The sequence below is a fragment of the Cricetulus griseus genome (genome assembly GCF_003668045.3).
Source record: "Cricetulus griseus strain 17A/GY chromosome 1 unlocalized genomic scaffold, alternate assembly CriGri-PICRH-1.0 chr1_1, whole genome shotgun sequence".
Classification (NCBI taxonomy): domain Eukaryota; kingdom Metazoa; phylum Chordata; class Mammalia; order Rodentia; family Cricetidae; genus Cricetulus; species Cricetulus griseus.
Window position 1 is genome coordinate 265,872,508 of NW_023276807.1, and position 18,339 is coordinate 265,890,846.

General features: G+C 40.1%; 1 long non-coding RNA gene and 1 pseudogene across 24 annotated transcripts in view; one reads left to right on the forward strand and one right to left on the reverse strand.

Annotated features, from left to right (window-relative positions):
• The window catches only part of LOC103161398, a 641,004-nt gene that overhangs the window by 503,099 nt on the left and 119,566 nt on the right, over nt 1-18,339 (forward strand). For 3 of the 24 annotated variants that reach the window (XR_004772306.1, XR_004772308.1, XR_004772309.1), the window contains 2 exons: nt 2,305-2,359; nt 4,954-4,966. The exons of 3 other annotated variants lie outside the window; for them this stretch is intronic. This is a non-coding gene — a long non-coding RNA (glypican-5). Of the gene's footprint in view, nt 1-730; nt 1,878-2,304; nt 2,360-4,953; nt 4,967-4,990; nt 6,291-7,667; nt 8,449-18,339 lie in introns of those variants that run through there. 18 more of the 24 variants (XR_004772291.1, XR_004772293.1, XR_004772290.1 and 15 more) reach the window with 15 other exon arrangements.
• Nucleotides 14,243-14,361, reverse strand: LOC113833278 (annotated as a pseudogene).

Below are 18,339 nucleotides of genomic sequence, written 5' to 3' on the forward strand. Positions count from 1 at the left end.
TGTGGTTGGCAGTAATAAAGGACTGAGTGGAGATGGCGAGTATTGAAATAGCTTTGCATTTTACTACATATGAAACACCTCCATTCTGCCAGATTTTGGAAAATTAAATCATTTTCTTTGTGTTTTAAAAGGATGACTCAGCTTTTCTGATAGGAACAGCTGGTTGGGGACATAGATTTAGCTGGGTGGTAAAATGCCAGTTCAATTTGTTTGAGGCCATGGGATTAATTGTTAGCACTGCACAAGAAAAACAATAGTCCTGCTGCTTGTGGTTGAGAGTGGCCAATGTAGAAGTATGGAGAGCCACTAAAAAAGATCACTGTGTGGAAAAGCATGCAGGGTAGCTGTGCATCTCAACAGGAATGATGGGGTTTATACCAAATAAGACAGAGAATGTATTGGTGAGATAGGTGTTGAACTTGCAAGATTGGAACATTTTAAACTAGAGTGTTTATCTGTAGACAAATACTAAATAGGCAGGTAGCAGTCAAGACTGGCAAGTCCAAGCATGATCTACAGTGTCTATGTATGTGTGTGTGCCTTCCTGACTTATCTTTGACCTATGTTATTCAATACCACAAGGGGGAGACTAGAGATAAGAACTGAGATACAGCCATGGAGGAGTCTCAATTAACAGGCTAGTGAAAAGTAGAGAAGCAAACATGTGAACCTGAGAAGAGGTAACAAAGAGAGGTGTGAGGAAAACCAAGTGGATGTGTTTCCTTTGAAGCTAAATAAAGAGCAGCAGAGGAAGGAGTGAGCAGACATGTGAAATTTTACAAGTAAGTCACTTGAGCACATTGCTGAAATTTTCTGTTTAATTTAGCAACAGGCAATGTTTGATGACTTGATCAGTGCAGTGTGGGAAGTGTGAGGTGAGCAAAACCAGGTCGAAAAGAGTTAAGCTGAGAATGATGGGCAGAAAAAGGGGAATTTGAGATTGGGAGTTCAATCACTCTGTAGAGAGAGAGAGAGAGAGAGAGAGAGAGAGAGAGAGAGAGAGAGAGAGAGAGAGAGGAGAGAGAACACGAGAATCAGGGGAAATGGGATAAAGCAAAGATATTTTTAGGAAGTATGCTCTTACATTAAAGAGAATTATCTCTAGGGATTGGAAAATAATGTACCAGACAGTAGAGGAGAGGACATGACTTCTGCGATGGTGAAATTCAGTAAGCCCATTCCAGGGTATGGTATAACTATTGAAAATTTGAAAGCAATAAGAAAATGCATCACTGTACAAGCTTTACATGAAGATCATGTAAATATTATGCAGCACTCATCTCAGAGGTGGTAAGAGATGGTTCATCATGGAACCAAATACCAGTGGCCATGGCCCAGAAATGCAGATACTAACATAGAATCTCTTTCATGAATTTTATACACACTAATAGAAAAAAGAAAGTCACAAATTAAGGTACTTTCAAATGATGGAGACGGTTTGTAGGTGGGTTCCAGCAAAGTGGGGGAAATAGCTGCTTTAGATCCCAAATGCTGACTTATTACATTCTTAGCTTTTGGGCTAGTGGAAGTGAGGAGTCTGCAAAGTTAATACATTTCAAAGGTTTCATCTCATAGTTACATATTAGGAAATGCATACAGTGGACAAGAAATGGGAAACAAAGAGGCTTATGATAGTCCTAGATAGACTGCCATTGGTCTTTGTGCTCTGGACTTGCAAGAGTTCAAGCTCTCTACAATATTGAGGTTCTCCTTGGTTATTCACCATAGCAGAAGGTTAATGGAAGAAGTGGCTTCCTTCCCAGAGCCTTCATTTGTGATAACAAAATAGGACAGACCATGTAGCTTAACAGGAATGTTTTTTTCTAGAAATTTAATAAGCAAGAAGTCTAGATAAAGAGGTGGGCAGCCTTGTTTTTTTTTTTTTTTTTTTTTTTTTTTTTTTTTTTTTTTTTTTTTTAAGGCCTCTCTACTGGGACTACAGGAGCTGTTATTCATTGTCTTTCACAAGGTCTCCTCTCTGTGCAGTCACATGTCTGTACATTCTCCTTGTAAGGGCATCAGTCCTATTGGATCAAGGCCACCACATATGACTTAACTGTATCCCAGCACAATAATATTCTTAAGTCAGGGCTTTGATTTCAATATACCAAAACAAGCTGGTAAAAAAAATTAAATTGGATCATCAGCCAGAGTATATCACCTATGATTTACTTCATAGATTTTTTTGATGGTCCTGAATTCATTTGAACTAGAAAAAGAAGAAGTTCATGTGGGAAAATGTTCATAAAATCAGAAATGTTGGTGAGGAATAATTAATGTGGACCGCTTTGTTCCTCAATATAGACCAACTTGTGGAAAACCAGAAGCATCATCTCCTTGTCTTTGATTTTCATGAAAGGTACGAACATGAACTGTGGAACATCCTCTAAATTGCACATCGAACAATGAAAGATGAGAAGTTAAAATGTGTCATACAGAACCTTGCATCTGCAAATACTTTTCGATAACTCCACAGACACCACCATTCAGTAACACAAAATTATTTAAAGAGTGGAAAATAATCTAAGCAGAAACATATCTGAGAGGTTGTATATTGTGGGGAACAGTGGGTTTCACAGGATAGATTTAGCTAAATAATTAAATAAACAAGAAACCAAACAGACAAGGGCAAGAAACTCCAAAAGGAATGACTAAGGTACCTTTCCCTCCAAATGGAAACATTTAAATACATAAACATTCATATTATTCAATAAGATATATGCACTGGGCTGGAGAGGTGGCTTAACAATTAGGAGTTTATATTGTTCTCACAGAAGACTGGGGTTTGGTTCCCAGCACCCAAATTTGATGGCTTACAACTGTCTGTAACTACAATTATAAGGTGGTCTCTGCCTTCTTCACATACCTGCATTCAGGTACACACACACACACACACACACACACACACACACACACACACACAGTGTAAGAAAAGTATGCACATGTATACAAAACTTGGCAGAGTTTGCATAATAATGTATAACAATGGGAAGTGAAAAGGTGAATCAGGAAAGCAGATTGTTGGGAAATCTTGGGAATGAGTACCATGAGCACTGGTAACTTTCCTTGCTATCAGACAATAAATTAGTGCTATTGATTGATATGCCATGTTAATCGGATTAGTGACTGTTCCATTTCCTGAGAATCATGTGCTTAATATTTGGCTTAATTTGCTGTTATTATAAATCTCACTGTATATTGTGGTGTAGCACCTGACTTGCCAACAGAGAGCTAGAACCGGCCTTTAGGACATCACTGTCAGCCTCCAAATTTTCCACGATTCTGTGAACATTTGTTTAGATCTGTCTGTCATTTGCTGTGCTAGTGTAGCCTATATCTATAATTTGATCATACTTATTTATATTTCTTTGCTGAAATACTTTTGGTATCTATTATAGACATAAAAAAACTTCACTCTGCCTCCTGTGATGTATGCTCACTCCTTTAATGGTAGCACTTAGGAGGCAGAGGCAGGTAGATGTCTAAGTTCGGAGCTAACGTGGTCTACAGAATGAGCTCTAGGACAGCCATGACAACACATAGATTTCCTGTCTCAAAACACAAACAAACAAAGCCAACCAACTCGATTCGCAATCAAACAAACAAACAGAAACTTTATTCTACCTTGCATTAAACCTATTTTTAAGGTGAAAATTAAAATTATCTTCAAAGATTAATTAGTAATGTTATAAAAGACCAAAGCTAAGCCTATGGATTCAGTCACATAGTGATTAGAATTGGGCTCTGGGGCCTTAGGAGATGTCTACACAGGATCTTGAGCAGTAGAATCCAAAGCTGCCATCAAATGGGATGCCCTGGAAATTAGTATGGAAGCCTTTAAATTAGGAATCTAGAGAGCTCTGCCATGGCATAAGATGTCCTTCACCTTATTGATGACACAGTTATGACTTGTGTGGCCTTCACCAAGAGATTATTTTGAAGAAACTGACAGTAAATATTATACATTAGCATCAAGAGTTTCTGGAATTGTATTTTTTGTACTGTTTCTGACATGCTTCTGACTGTTTCTGAAAACTGTTAACATGAATGTTGTGTGCTGAATTATTGTCTACCTGGGTATTTATTTTGCATTTGAAATATAGTAAGATGATTAAATGTACTAACTAACACTAGCAAAAGTTGATAGTGCCCAGGATCTTGTCCACTTACTCCACCAGGGATTTGGTGCATTAATTCATAGCATAATCTTAAGGAAGACTTAAATAGAAAAATCTCCTTTGAAGATTTCAACAAGAAAAATAAAACTTTTGGCTTTTCCAATTAAAAGCTGAGTGTGTTTTACCAAGATGAATATATTGATATTCATTTATTTGACTCATCGGCCACTCTAATTTACTACCTCATGATTCTGAAGTTGCACAGAAATATGTATTGAAACACAGTGAGAAGTCCTCTGCTTCCTCACAAGTGCAATCCCCAAAAATCCATCCTTGATTTCAGACAAAATCTTTCCTTTTTCTTTTATACACCTTGCCCAAAAAGTACCCTTGCAGAGTAACTGGATAAATGATTTCTTTCCTGTACAAGTTACATCTTCTCATCCTTTGTTATAAGGAAGCAGATCATTCAAGGGGACTGTGTAGGTCTCAGAGGCAGGGTGTTTGTAGAAAAAAGAATTAGGTGGCAAATAGAGAAGAAAATGTGAAGCCAAAAGTGATCATTAGAGTGTGTGTGTGTGTGTGTGTGTGTGTGTGTGTGTGTGTGTGTGTGTATTGCTGGCATCCCCTCTGAGGAGCCTAAACAAATAGATGTCAGTCTCACTGGCATCACTCCCATTGGCTCACTTCCACCTATGGAAAAAGCAAAGGAATTACAACAGTGGATTGTCGTTCTAAAAAGTCTTCTAGGATATTTGATAGGGGTCTTCAAAGGTGTGGGAAAGAAAATTCACTCACAGGGAAAAGAAGAAGCACCTGATCCTGATCATCTTAGTGACACCCAGAACCATGTGTTCCTAATCTTCTCACAGTGACACCCAGAACACCTGGTCCTGATCATCTCTCACAGTGACACCCAGAATACCTGGTCCTGATCATCTCTCACAGTGACACCCAGAATACCTGGTCCTGATCATCTCTCACAGTGACACCCAGAACACCTGGTCCTGATCATCTCACAGTGACACCCAGGATGACCTGTACCTGATCATCTCTCACAGTGACACCCAGAACACCTGGTCCTGATCATCTCTCATAATGACACCCAGAAAACCTGGTCCTGATCATCTCACACAATAACACCAGGATGACCTGTACCTGATCATCTCACACAGTGACACCCAGAACCACCTGATACTGCATATCTTTCACAGTGACACCCAGAACTACCTTATGCAGATCATCTTACACATTGACACCAAGAACGACCTGATCTGATCATCTCACAGTTACACCCAGACCCATCTGATCCTGATCATCTCACAGGGACTCCCAGAACCCCCTGCATCTGATGACCTCTGTCACTACCCTTGCATATCACTTCTGACCTGAAGACATGTTTAAAATTCTTAGTTATGTTTGTGCCAATTCAGTTTCAGATGAATCTCACGGTGAATTCTGCAGAGGCAGTAGAACTAATGTTGGTAGAAGATGTATTAGTGGTAAGAACCTTTCCCGGACATGCATGCAGAGGCGTGTGATCCTACAGAGATACTCAAAGGAGGCTTCGTGGAAAGAGATCAAATGTGAGTGCTGGGGGAACTGATGTGTGTGCTGATAGTGTAATTCTAGTACAGGTGTGAGAGGTAGAAAAATCATATCTCCCTCATCCTGGGAATGTTCCTTTTGAAATGTCATTTGAATAACAGAGACATGTCTCTTAAGAGAAGTAATTCCTAATTACCCATGGACAGCTGTTGATAGCCAACCTTAAAATGCCTACTTTGTAAGAATCTCTCCTTTATTGTATCCCACAAAGACATTTCATCAATTGATACAGTTTGAAGACAATTTCTTTTTTAGATGAAAAGTCATCATAATTTGATGTTCTTTGAGCAACCTCTACAATCTTCTCCTATTAAGTAGAATGACTGTTTTCTTTTGCTTTTTGAGTTTCGGTTACATACTAAATAATAATTTACTCTAGGCAGTCAAGAAGTTAAACCTGAGTTTAATTGATGAAAAATAAATGCTGGCACATCGAGTCATGTTATCAAACAGCAAAAATCTGCATGGATTGGTCCTTATTTTCTTTCCCTTTCACCCCAGCCTGCTGGAATCTTCTCTGGCAAGCAACTCTGCAGATGGCCAATGGGTAGTTCACACTCTCCTGTAAGTTCCAAAGACAATACTGCTAGTCTTCAGTTGGAAGAGTTTCTGTTTGATGCTCTGAGTTTTCCATTCTTAACAATAGTAGTTTATGAGCTCTAATATACAGATTTTTTAAATTATTTTTTTTATTTTAGAGGCACCCATATTTACATATCCATCACCCCATTCCCTCGCCCTCCCATCCTCCCATGTTCACCACCAACCCTCCCAACCCATCCCCCACCTCTTCCCCAGGGATAGTGAGGCCCTCCATGGGGAACCATCAAAGTCCATCATGTCATTTGGGGGAGGGCCTAGGCCCTCCTACCTGTATATGGGCTGCAATAGTCTCCCTCCATGGGTAACGGGCTCCCAAAGTCCATTTGTGCTCTAGGGATAAACTCTGGCTCCACTGTTAGAGGTCCCATAGACTGTCTTGGCCTCCTAGCTGGCACCCACATTCAGAGGGCTTGGTTCGGTCCAAGGCTGTTTCCCATGCTTTATGACTAGGGTCTCCATGCTCTCATTAGGTCAGGTCCACTGTTTCTTCGGGTTTCTTTAGCCCCATCTTGGCTCCCTTGCTCATCCCTCCTCCCTCTCCACAACTGGGTTCCAGGAGTATGTTTCAGTGCTTAGCTGTGGATGCCTACTTCTGCTTCAAACATATAGATTTTTAAAGAAATTAATTCCACATATTGATGTGTCCATGAGAAGATGAATAAGCCTGATCAAATGTTGCTTTTTGTGCTTTTCTACATGCTGTCAAGTCGTTCATTATGATTTTTCTTCAATTTCATCATCACATTACCTGATATTTTGGTCATAATATAGACAAAATAGGTAAGAAATTTATTCACATTTTGTGTATGTTATGATGATTTAATCTTCCCATTATCTGACATCACATGCATTTATTTTTAGCTCTTCTTAAATCTTCAAATTTGAAAGCAAGTGGTATTTCAAATGCATTAGATGAATGTTCTGTAATGAATAGGTGTGGAAGGAGAATAAACCAGGCATTGCCTGAGACTCTGAGCTCCAAACGAAAGGCACGAGGGGAATAAGAATGGCAAGTGTTCATGCACCACTGAGCTCATCTGCATGCTCTGCTCTACTTCGTTGTTCTCATGGAGAATTATTCGTGATGATGCCCAATGAGGCTGCTATGGGGATGAGACAGGATAAAAGCTGCAGTGGAGCTCTGGGTGGGTGGAAAACTTGCCTTCCTGAGCTGAGGAAAGTATCAAAGGTATTGAAGTAATAAAAACTAAGAAGGGAAGACAGGGGACCTGATGATGAGATGGAAATAGAAGGGAATGTGATGTGAAAAGAGCACAGAATGTTCTTATTCTCCTGTTCTGTCAATTTTTTTTCATCCATGAGTCTTGCTTGCAAAAGCCTGCCAGAGTTTCTTCTGAGGATGCTGCAGGGATGCTCAGCATATCTACAAAGGTGAAACACACACGAACAATTAAGTCTGAGATGAAGCATTTTGAAGTCTAGCATCTCCTAAAATCAGAAATGGCACGCCTCTACACTCCCTTATTTTTAGCTACTAGTTTTCTGAGGGTGGTAATAATGAAGTGTTTTTGGTGGGGCATCGAGTTCAGGGGGGAGGTAAAGATGGCATTTCTTTGATGAGCAACAAATAAGAAATGGAGTCTGGACATAGCCAAAGATGCTGCATTTCCATTCATCTTCCAGGGGTTGACCACAATGAGCTGGATGAGATTCATGGGTCTGAAACAAAAGCAGAAGACAAGGTGAAGACATCTTCCAGTTTTTTTAGTTTAGTTTTATGTGTTTGTTTTTCACTTAATTTTGATAGAATAACATTTTACTTCAAACACGTTTTTTTCCAACATATAATTTTGTACCACAAACATGTATTTTCCCATATGTTTTAAGAAGAATTGCTGAAAAAGAATTTAATCATTAAGTTTAGGCATCATTTTCTGTTATGCTGTCTATTACACCAGACTTAAGAGATGTTAGCATATTGCCCAGAGAAAGCATAGATTTAAGATCAAATAGTTTGGAGAAGTGTTGACTGGTCTTTTGTTCTCTTGGAGTTTACTAATACTTAATTGGACTCAATAATCCAAAAAAAGGAAGTTGGTGTAACACAGCCTTCAAGAAAATGTACTTGATTATAAAACCTATTTATTATATAATATAATATAGTTTCAATGTTATATTTTTATTAGGAGTGCGCTTTGGGGAATAATTTTGGGAATAATTATTTATATACCCACATTGCAGTGCTCCTCAGCCATCAGTGTCATGTGAAATTGCTGAGGAACTTACTGAAGCAGAAAGTAACTCAGTGTCTGTCTGTGCTCTGGTCTCTGGTGGCGCCCAGGTTGCTGGGCTGGAAGCCACAGCATGAGCTGCTCAGCAATGTGACGCTAGCGCTGTGAAGTACGGCAGAGCTTACAAGGAGAGGGTGGCAAACACTTGTGATTCAGCAACTTCAGGTGCTTAGGATGATGAAGTGAAACAAAACATTATTCACTTTTTATTCGTCTTACATACAAACCACAGTTCCCCCTCCCTACCCTCCTCCTGCAACTTCACCACCCTCCCACCCTCCCACCGCCAACCCGCCAACCCCCCAACCAGCCCATCCACTCTCCAGAAAGGGTAAGGCCTCCCATGGGGAGTCAAGAAAGCCTGGCATATCACGTTGAGCCAGGACCCAACCCCGCCCAGCCTCATCAAGGCTGAGCAAGGAGAAGGATTACATGAACAAGGGGGCAAGATCACCATGGAGAAACCCCCAGAGACAGCTGACGGGAGCCCCTGGGACCTCACGGACTCTGGCCCTATACCTGGGGAGCCTGCAGGGGACCAACCTAGGCCCTCTGCTAGTGGGTGACCATTGTGCAGCGTGGTCTGTTTGTGAAACAATTCTTTAGTGGAAAAGTCTTTCTCTGTCAGTCTCGACTGACATCAGAATAATAAAATGAAAGTTAAGATGAAAGGAAAAAATCCTTCTCGTTTATAATTAACAAGAACATTGAGTACAAGAGACTCCTCCACACCTGCTAGACCCCATCTCAGGCAGAGCTTTGAAAAGTGGTCATTCATGGAAGGAGATTGCAGCCAAGGCTCTTCCAAGGAAGGAGCAGGGAAATGTTTGCATAGCTGCAACTTCAGTGACTGTATCCAAAATAGAAATAATTAATTTTGAAATGAATTTCCTGAGGTCAGAGAGCACTGAGGTCTCAGTACCTGATTCATTTTTGGGAATCCTAAAGGAAAATGAAAACTAGGTCTGACCCATACTGGAAATTATGTCTAAATGACAACCTATTAAAATGATTCATGCTTCCAGAATCTATTGGCATTATATTTTCCTCAGACCATCATGGTTCAAGTCCATTAAGAATGGCATAATCACACGACAGAGCCTCAGTGGAAGAGTAAGTATTCTGGATAACAAAGACTCTAATTTAAGTCAGAAGTCAGTACAGGACTGCCTTGGGGGAACACAAGTGGCAGTATCCGAGGCAAGAAACTGCAGAAGGGAAGACATGCAGGACTCTTAGGGGTTCTGGGAAGGTCCAAGTCCTGGCCTCCCCTAGACATATTTTTTGAGGTTGGAGTTTAGAGAATGGGAAATCAAGTTTGTCCAGTAAGTCCTTCCCATTTCTTCTCATTTTTAACCTTGAGGTGAACCACAGGCTTCCCAACCCAGCAAATCTGCATTCCAATTTTAAACTGTCAATGTAATGACTGCAGGGTTCTGTCTGTTCTGAGTGAGACAGAAACACTGTTGTCCTGTCAAAGTCCTTCAGGAGCACCAGCAGTTGCTCCTGAGTAAAGCTCAAGCCAGTGACTATGGAAACAACACTGGACTGTTTGTTTATGTTGGGAGTTAGGGCCGTCTATGTCGTCACAGATGTTGAGCACAATTTCATTCTTGCCAACCAATGTCTGCAGTGTCTTCTCTCTGGGATCAACCTCCAGGCCCGACTTCCATTTTGCTTAGTAGAATCAACACACATGAACTTGTCCATCAGAGGAGCTCAGTGACAATTAGAAGGACTCTCTTTCCAAAATTAAGTAATTTTTCAGAAAAGAAAGGTTTCTAAGCAGACAATTCACTTCTGTTTCCTTTTCCTTTGCTTACTTTTAAAACTTGGGTTTTGTTTTATTATTTCTCCTTTCTATTGTGAGATGTTAAATCACATTCAAGCAACATATGTGCAGGAAAGAATACACATTCATGGACATACATACAAAATATATGTAAATATTTTGTAGTTTGTCAGTCACTGTCATAATTCTTCATCGCTTTCTGGAACTGTTAATACCTGGCTTAACTTAAAGAATGAAGGGCAGAGACAGCATAGTAACAATCACATGACTTTGGAGTTTATTTGAACATGTGTGGTCTGTCTTTAAGTGCTAAATAAATCCTAACTACTTTTTAAGCACACACAAAAATAGTTATAAAGGTAGACTGAATACAAAGTGTTGGCTCTTGTAATATTAAATCCTGTTCATTTAGTGCTATGTGGCCATTTCTGTCTCTGCCATTTTACCTGTTTATGAAATGAAATAATGTCCATCCTGTTTGATTGCTTGAAATATCATCAATCACTTACTGGTACGTTATTGTGAATCAGCAATTGTGTGAGTATTTTATGCATATGCATATTAGTTTGTACTTTGTCTGGAGTCCGTGGAAGAGCTCAGCTCATAGCAAGTGAAGGGCAAACAAACTCCAAGTGCAGCACACTTCATTACTAGTCCTCCACATGCAGGCATATGACAAAGTAGATTATAAACATTTGATATCTGCATGGAGCCCACTGTGTCCCATGGTGAAATATAAATCCTATGATGGTTTTTCTCTATTTACAATGCTATTACAAAGATTATACTATTATTTTTATCTTTTGCCAGTTATTTACAATAAATGAAATTTAATATCTCAAGAGGTATCATTAAACTATACAGACTCCCTGAGATTAAAAGAAACTATGCTATAATTTTATTTCTAATTCTTTTTGGGGAATGAGAATTTGAACTACCTTGAGTTTTATGTGTCTCCCATATATGTACATAAAGCTAATTCTCTGTCCCAAGAGTAACACAGACATAAAAAGGCCAATTACAATTTTATGAATAGGAAATATAAGATCTGGGGTTTCGATTTCTCTATTGCTGTGTTCTAAATAACAGCATGATTTCCAGGGGACATTTCCATCCTTCCTGACACAGAACAGCTAGAAAATTTCAATAAGGAGAAGTCAAGCCAGACGCAGTGTGGAGCCTGGTGTAGTGCAAGAAATGCTAAGATGGAGTCCAAGCTGGTGCCTTGCTTTGGAGAAAACGCAGAAGACAATTTGAAGGCAGCTTCTGAGACTCTGGAGACATTGGCACAGATGGAGCTCTGAATTAAGTCACTGTAATCTGAGATTTGAAATGAGCCCCGGGTCCCAACTGTGTATTTTCAGCTATTGTAGGCTAATTGGATGTGGTAATTGATTATTAAAGGACTTGTATGCTTAAAGTTTTAAAGTTCTTAAATTTTGTAATTTAAACATTGCTAGTAAAATTCAAGATTTAAAATCTATTTACTAAATGTTGCAGGGAGATAGGACACCATCAAACATGTTTTGCACTTTTAGATGAGAAATCGCAAGAAGTGCTGGAGAGATGTTTCAGGCATTGCAGGTTAGTCTTATAACCAAAAATGTAAGAGTAACATGGATTAGTGTGTGTTCTATGAAGCCAGAGAAAAGTCCTTGAGTCCTTGAGATGTCATATGTTTCTGCATTTTAAATCCTGTGGTTGGTAAATCAAGAAAACAGATTTTACCAGACAAAGTTTGAAGAGACATGCCTACTTTCTCTTCTTTCTCCCTCGGGTCCCTTTGTTAGAGCAGAGAATGTGTATTCACACATATGTTCCTATTGTATCATATTTATCCAAGAATATTTCATGCCTTCAATCAGCTTTAGTATTTAAAAAATCAGTGTTTACTAACCCCAGATGCCTTACTGTATGCAAGTAGCCATAGTCTAGGCTTTTATTATCCGGAGAGTGTAGTTTTCCTAGGTGGTCTATTGATTTTATATCATCTGCCATGAAATGTAAATAATTGCACATTTGTTTTCAAAGTGTTTAGTAGATTTTTGTTTTTCTTTGGCTTCTGTAGAAAAATCACTACAAGTTTATTATTGTAATATATTGCACAGATCGAAGGTCGGAAGTCTGATGTGAGTCCTTGGGGGCTAAGATCAAATGGTGCATTTTCTGGGGGTTCTGAGAGGCTCTTCCCTCTGCTTTTCATGGCTGATATTGGCTTCTTACATTCTTTCACTTGTGGGCCAGACAAAGGTGGCTCACACTGTCCCTTCTCCTGATTTTGATTTGATTTGTGAAGAACATTTAATATTAGGTTATATTTAAATGATTACAAATGAACTAAGGTCTGGGAGTCTGCGTGTCAGGAAATTTGTGACTTCGTTTCCCCTTCTTGGGATCACTGTTTTGGAGACTGGGTACCATGTAAAGTGTCCAAGTTTCTCGAGAACTCCACATAAAGGAAGTTCAGAATGCCTAAACTGAGAGAAACATTGCAAAGTGAAAAAATGATGATAGCAAGAGATTCCACAAAGCCAACAGCTGTTGTGAGTACACGCCTGCCTGGAGCGGACTGGTGACCCCCATCTGATGCTGTTTGGGATAAGAACTGCAATCAGCTGAGCCCTATTTGCATCCTTAACTTGCAGCATCATGTGCAAGTCAAAGTGATGCTAAAGCCGTAAAGTACCAATCTACCTAAAGGGACTCCAGCATAGAGAAAGGACAACAAGGGCTGCTATGCTCATCTAGCAAAAAACAGTGGGTGTTTAAAGTCCCTATCACAAATAATTCTTGACCTCCCCCCCACACACAGTACAGCTCTTTAGTGACTTATAATCTTTGTGATCTTCCATCATAGTCCCCTTCCTAAATTCTCCATTCTGTGTTTCAGGGTGCAAAGCCTTATCTACTGACTATTCTGAGATTCAGCATCACTCCTGTCTGACCACACAGACAGCTGATTGTAACTCTGCTATCAGAGTTCTGCCTCCAGCTAGGGAAGAGAGGGTCCCTACCCTGCTTATCCTTGATGCTTTCATGACCTCTAAGCACACCTCATATTGAAAATGGATCATAATGATTTATTTGTTTCTTATAGCCAAGCCTGACTTTTTATTCACATAGTAATAAACAGTATATTTGAAAAGAATAGAGAAATCATACCTCTTAGCAATTGTTTTATATCTGAAGTATATTTCATTGGGGTAAAGAAAGGAATGAAAGATAATATATTGAGTTATATATATTCAATATTCAATATTGATAATATATTTGAGTTATTCATTTCTCTTCCTGTGCATATCAAGGTAACCATGAACATAGACTGCTGTCTATTAGCACTTAGATAGGAAACATGGCAATGCAATCAAATGGGATTCTCTTTTGACTCTAAGTTGTAAAGAGGTATAAAGGAAGAACTGATTCACAGTCGAAACTTTTCTGATGTCCAGAACATTTTCACTACCATGTTTCTAGCAACTTTGCTGAAGGTATTTGGCTGTTCTAAATTATTAAACTTTATTATTTAAAGGAATTTTATTTTCAGACATGAATTTAGTCGTAGAACAGAGAGATCCCCCAAAAAAAACAACACAGCTGTCTTCTCCTCTATTAGTTCTTCATTCAAGAGGGGTACATTTGCCACCATAGCTGAGCCTGCATTGACACATCGTTATCACCCAGTGGGAACAAATGCTCAGATGTCAGCATAGGAGAGATCTAGTGAATCTAGGACTTTGAAACTTTGTATATTATCATGTACATTTAAAAGTTGTTTTAAATCTTTGAAGACAAAGCTGGCCTCGAACTCACAGAGATCCCCTGCCTCTGCCTCATAAGTGCAAGGATTAAAGGTGTGTGCCACCAATGCCTGCCTAAAGCACCCAATATTCCCAGGCCATCTCCCATCCAAGTACTAACCAGGCCTGACCCTGCTTAGCTTCCAAGATCAGACGAGATCGGGTGCATTCAGGGTTGTATAGCCATAGACTTACAGTCCATATCACCAGAGGAACTAGGAAACAAGGAGAACCCCAAGAGAAGAATGCATGGTCCCCCGGAGAATGGGAAGGGAACAGGATCTACTGAGCTAATTGGGAGCATGGGGTCAGGGAGAGGGATCTGGGAGAAAGAGAGGGGGAGAAGAGGAGGGCAGAGGAGGAAATGGAGCAGGAGGGTTGAGTCAGGGAAAGAATAAAGGAGAGCAGGATGAGAGATACTATAATAGAGGGAGCCATTATAGGTTCGAGGAGAGATCTAGTACTAGGGAGATTTCCAGAGATCCACAAGGATGACACCAACTGGCAATCTAAGCAATAGTGGAGAGGCTACCTTAAAAGCCCTTCTCCATTAATGCAACTGATGACTACCTTATATACCATCCTAGAGCCTTCATCCAGTAGCTGATGGAAACAGAGGCAGTCACCCATACCTGAACACTGAATTGAACTCTGGAACCCAGTTGCAGAGAGGGGGGAGTGATGACAAAGAGGTCAAGACTGGGCTGGTGAAACCCACAGAAACAGCTGACCTGAACAAGGGTGCCCCAGACTGATGGCTGTGAGGCCAGCATGGGACTGATCCAGACCCCATGATAATGGGTGTCAGTGAGGAGGCCTTGGCACTCTATGGGGTCTCTGGTAGTGGATCAGTATTTATCCCTGGAGTAAGAAAGGACTTTGGAAGCTCATATCACATGGAGGGATGCTTTCTCAGCCTGGACACTTGTGGGAGGACCTAGGCCCTGCCCTATTACGAGAGGTTACAGGTTAGGATATCTTTATTCAAGTAATACCAGACAAGCACAAGCCAGAGCATGCCCAGAGGCAGCAGGCTAGGGAGGCCACAGAGAGAGGGGGCTCCCCATGTGTCTGCTGCACCCTAAGAATTCCCCACACGTCCTCCTGAAGCTCCCCTGACCATGCCCTTACAGGCGTAGTTAAGCACACCTGTAGCTAGCTCCTAGGAGACATGGCTACAGTGTCTCCCTACAATTCCCCTTTTAGTCTAAAAGAGAATTAAAACTTAATAGTGTAAAACATCCAAAATTAACAATCATAAAGGTGAAATACAAGAAGATACAATAATCTGCTTTGCACATCCTAACTATGTCTATTCCAGCTAAGCCCTAAAGTCATCTGAAAAGGGTGTCCAACTTGAACACCTCTTTCCAATCCCAACTCTAAACAATAATGTGGAGTGAACAACCAGCAGTCAATAGGGCAAAGGCTTTTTTATTCAGATACACCAGCCAAGCGCAGGCCAGGGCAGCTAGGCCAGAGCAAGGAGGAGGGAGCCGGCAGAAGGGCCAGAAGGAGGGAAGCTCCACGTGTCTGCGGTCCCTTAAGAAGCCTTCCTGACATCACCTTAGACTTCCCCTCACCCAGCCCTCACAGGCGTGTTCCAGCACACCTGTCCGGGATACCTGGGGGCGGGGCTACCGTATCTCCCTACAGAATAATAAAATTATTCCTAACTAGGCTTACACTACCCTAATAGACAATAATGGGGAATGGGGGGTAGCATCTTCCAAGTTACTTCCTGCTGAAATGGGACTATAGTAGCCTTGTAGGGTCCTGGGGGGGAAATGTTAGTATAGAGAAAGTCTCAAATGGGTTATCTCTAGTCCATGTGAGATGGCATTTGCTTGATTGAAGATCTAGGATGAAATCCTCAACTTGATTGAAGCCAGTATTCGAAGCTCTGGTAGGAGTGTCAGATGAAACGGAGAAAGTTGGATCCAGTGCAGTTGAAGAGGTGTGGCCCAATTCCTTTTCCCAAGTATCCAAGGATTGTTCTCAGGCAGGTCTTCATTGGCTGTATGGGACTCAAATATAAGTGTTAGCAGAGAAATGTTTGCTTGTATATGTATGTATTCTGCGAAAGGCAACCATGGGAAAATGACAATTATGAGAGGATGTGTGCCTTGAAAGAAAGAGCCAAGAAAAGACAAAAGATAGTCCTCAAATTATTCATTTATTCTGAATTACATCAATTGGCTTCTTGATATAATACAGAAACTCTAAAGTTTAGTTAAACAACATGCTTGGATCTTAGGGGAGGAAAGCCAAATCCAACTCTAAATCCAGCATTTTTACTTGAATTGGGACTAGGAAATGAAGAGAAATAGTTATTTGAGAGACAGCTGAAAAGTTTACCATATGGCATGTTCCTTTTGTTTGATGGTTATAGCTACCTTCTTTTCTTTAAGCATCTACCCATGCAGTGTCCTTTGACTTCTGGAGATGAGATTTCCTGTGAAGATGAAAACAAGCACTTCCCTTTCCTTTGGGAGGCTTTTATTTAGTTTATGAGATATACCTCAGGTCCTTGTCGAGAGGGTTGTCTTTTTCAACTCAAATCTTGATCAATTTTGATGGTATCCAAAGTTTTTCTTCTCCTGTGGAAACAAATGCAAAACCCCTACCCCAAAGTAACACATGTCCAGGCTTCCATATTGAGGTCAGTACATCTTGGAGTACACTAGTTGAGTCAGTTCAGCAGTTTTATCCATAGTCCAGAGTCTTTCTGCAGCTGTTTATCCTTTGTCATTGGCATTAAGAAAGTTTAGTGTCAATAAAGCATTATGCAACCTATGTTTGGGGGGTTTTTGACTTACCAGCTTGCCTATGGAGCATCTCCTTAAGCGTCCTATTAGACCTCTCAACAACGGATTGTGTGGTATACCTTTTACATGCATTATGTTATAATATTTGAAGAACTGTTCCATTTTTGTGGAGATTTATGCGGGAGCATTGTCAGTTTTTATCTGTGCAGGTATACCCATAACTGCCATCACCTCTAGCAGGTGTGTAATAACAGAATCAGCTTTTTCAGAGTTGAGAGCTGTAGCCCATTGGAAACCTGAGAATGTGTCAATAGTATGATGCACATATTTCAAATTTCCAAATTCTGTAAAGTAAAAGACATCCATCTGCCAGATCTCATTCCTCCAAATGCCTTTAGGATTACAACCTGCTGGCAGTGGAGTTTGGTTATAAAAGGAACAAGTAGGACAGTTTCTCACTATCTCCTTGGCTTGCTGCCAAGTGATGGAGAAGTCCTTTTTTAAACCTTTGCTATTTATATGATGTTTTTTATGAAATTCTGAGGCTTCTAGCACAGTTCCAATTAATAAATGATCAATCTCATCATTGCCTTGTGCCAGTGGGCCTGGAAGACCGTATGGGATCTGATATGCTTAATATACAGAAGATTACTTCTGTTTCTGATTGTTTCCTGTAATTGTAAGAACGAGGTCAGTTCAGTATCATCAGGGACCAATTCTGCAGTCTCTTTGTGCAAGACGACTCTCTCTGCATATTGGAATCAGTAACTATGTTAAGAGATTCTGTAAAATCCATAAGCACCATGAGAATTGCATATAATTCTGCCTTCTGTACAGATGTGTAGGACTTTGAACTACTTTACTTACCTCACCTGCTTTATAACCAGCCTTACCTGATTTGTTGGCATCAGTGTAGAAGAAAAGAACTCCAGAAATGGGAGTTTGTCTTACAATGCATAGAGGAATCCAGACTGTCTTTTTTATGAATTTAATTCTGTCGGTTTTGGCATAGTTGTTGCTAATTGTTCCCCAAAAGTCGCTAAGAGCTATTTGCCAATATTCATTATCCTTCCATAAGTAAGAAATTTCATCATTAGTTAAAGGTACTATAATTTCTGCTGGATCTTTTCCAGTCAGCTGATAAAGTCTTAATTTTCCCTTTAATATCAAATCAGAAATCTTTTTTATATACATCTTTAACTTTTTATTCTGCTTATGTGGCAGAAATATCCATTCCAATATAGTGTCTTCCTTCTGCATCAGAATTCCAGAGGGATATTTTTTTAATGGCAAGATGACCAGAATCCAGAATGCAGTCTAAATCAAGATTTATCCGATCTACATGCACATTCAATATTCTGTTTTCTACCCATTGTAGTTTTTTTTTTCTGCCTCGACAGA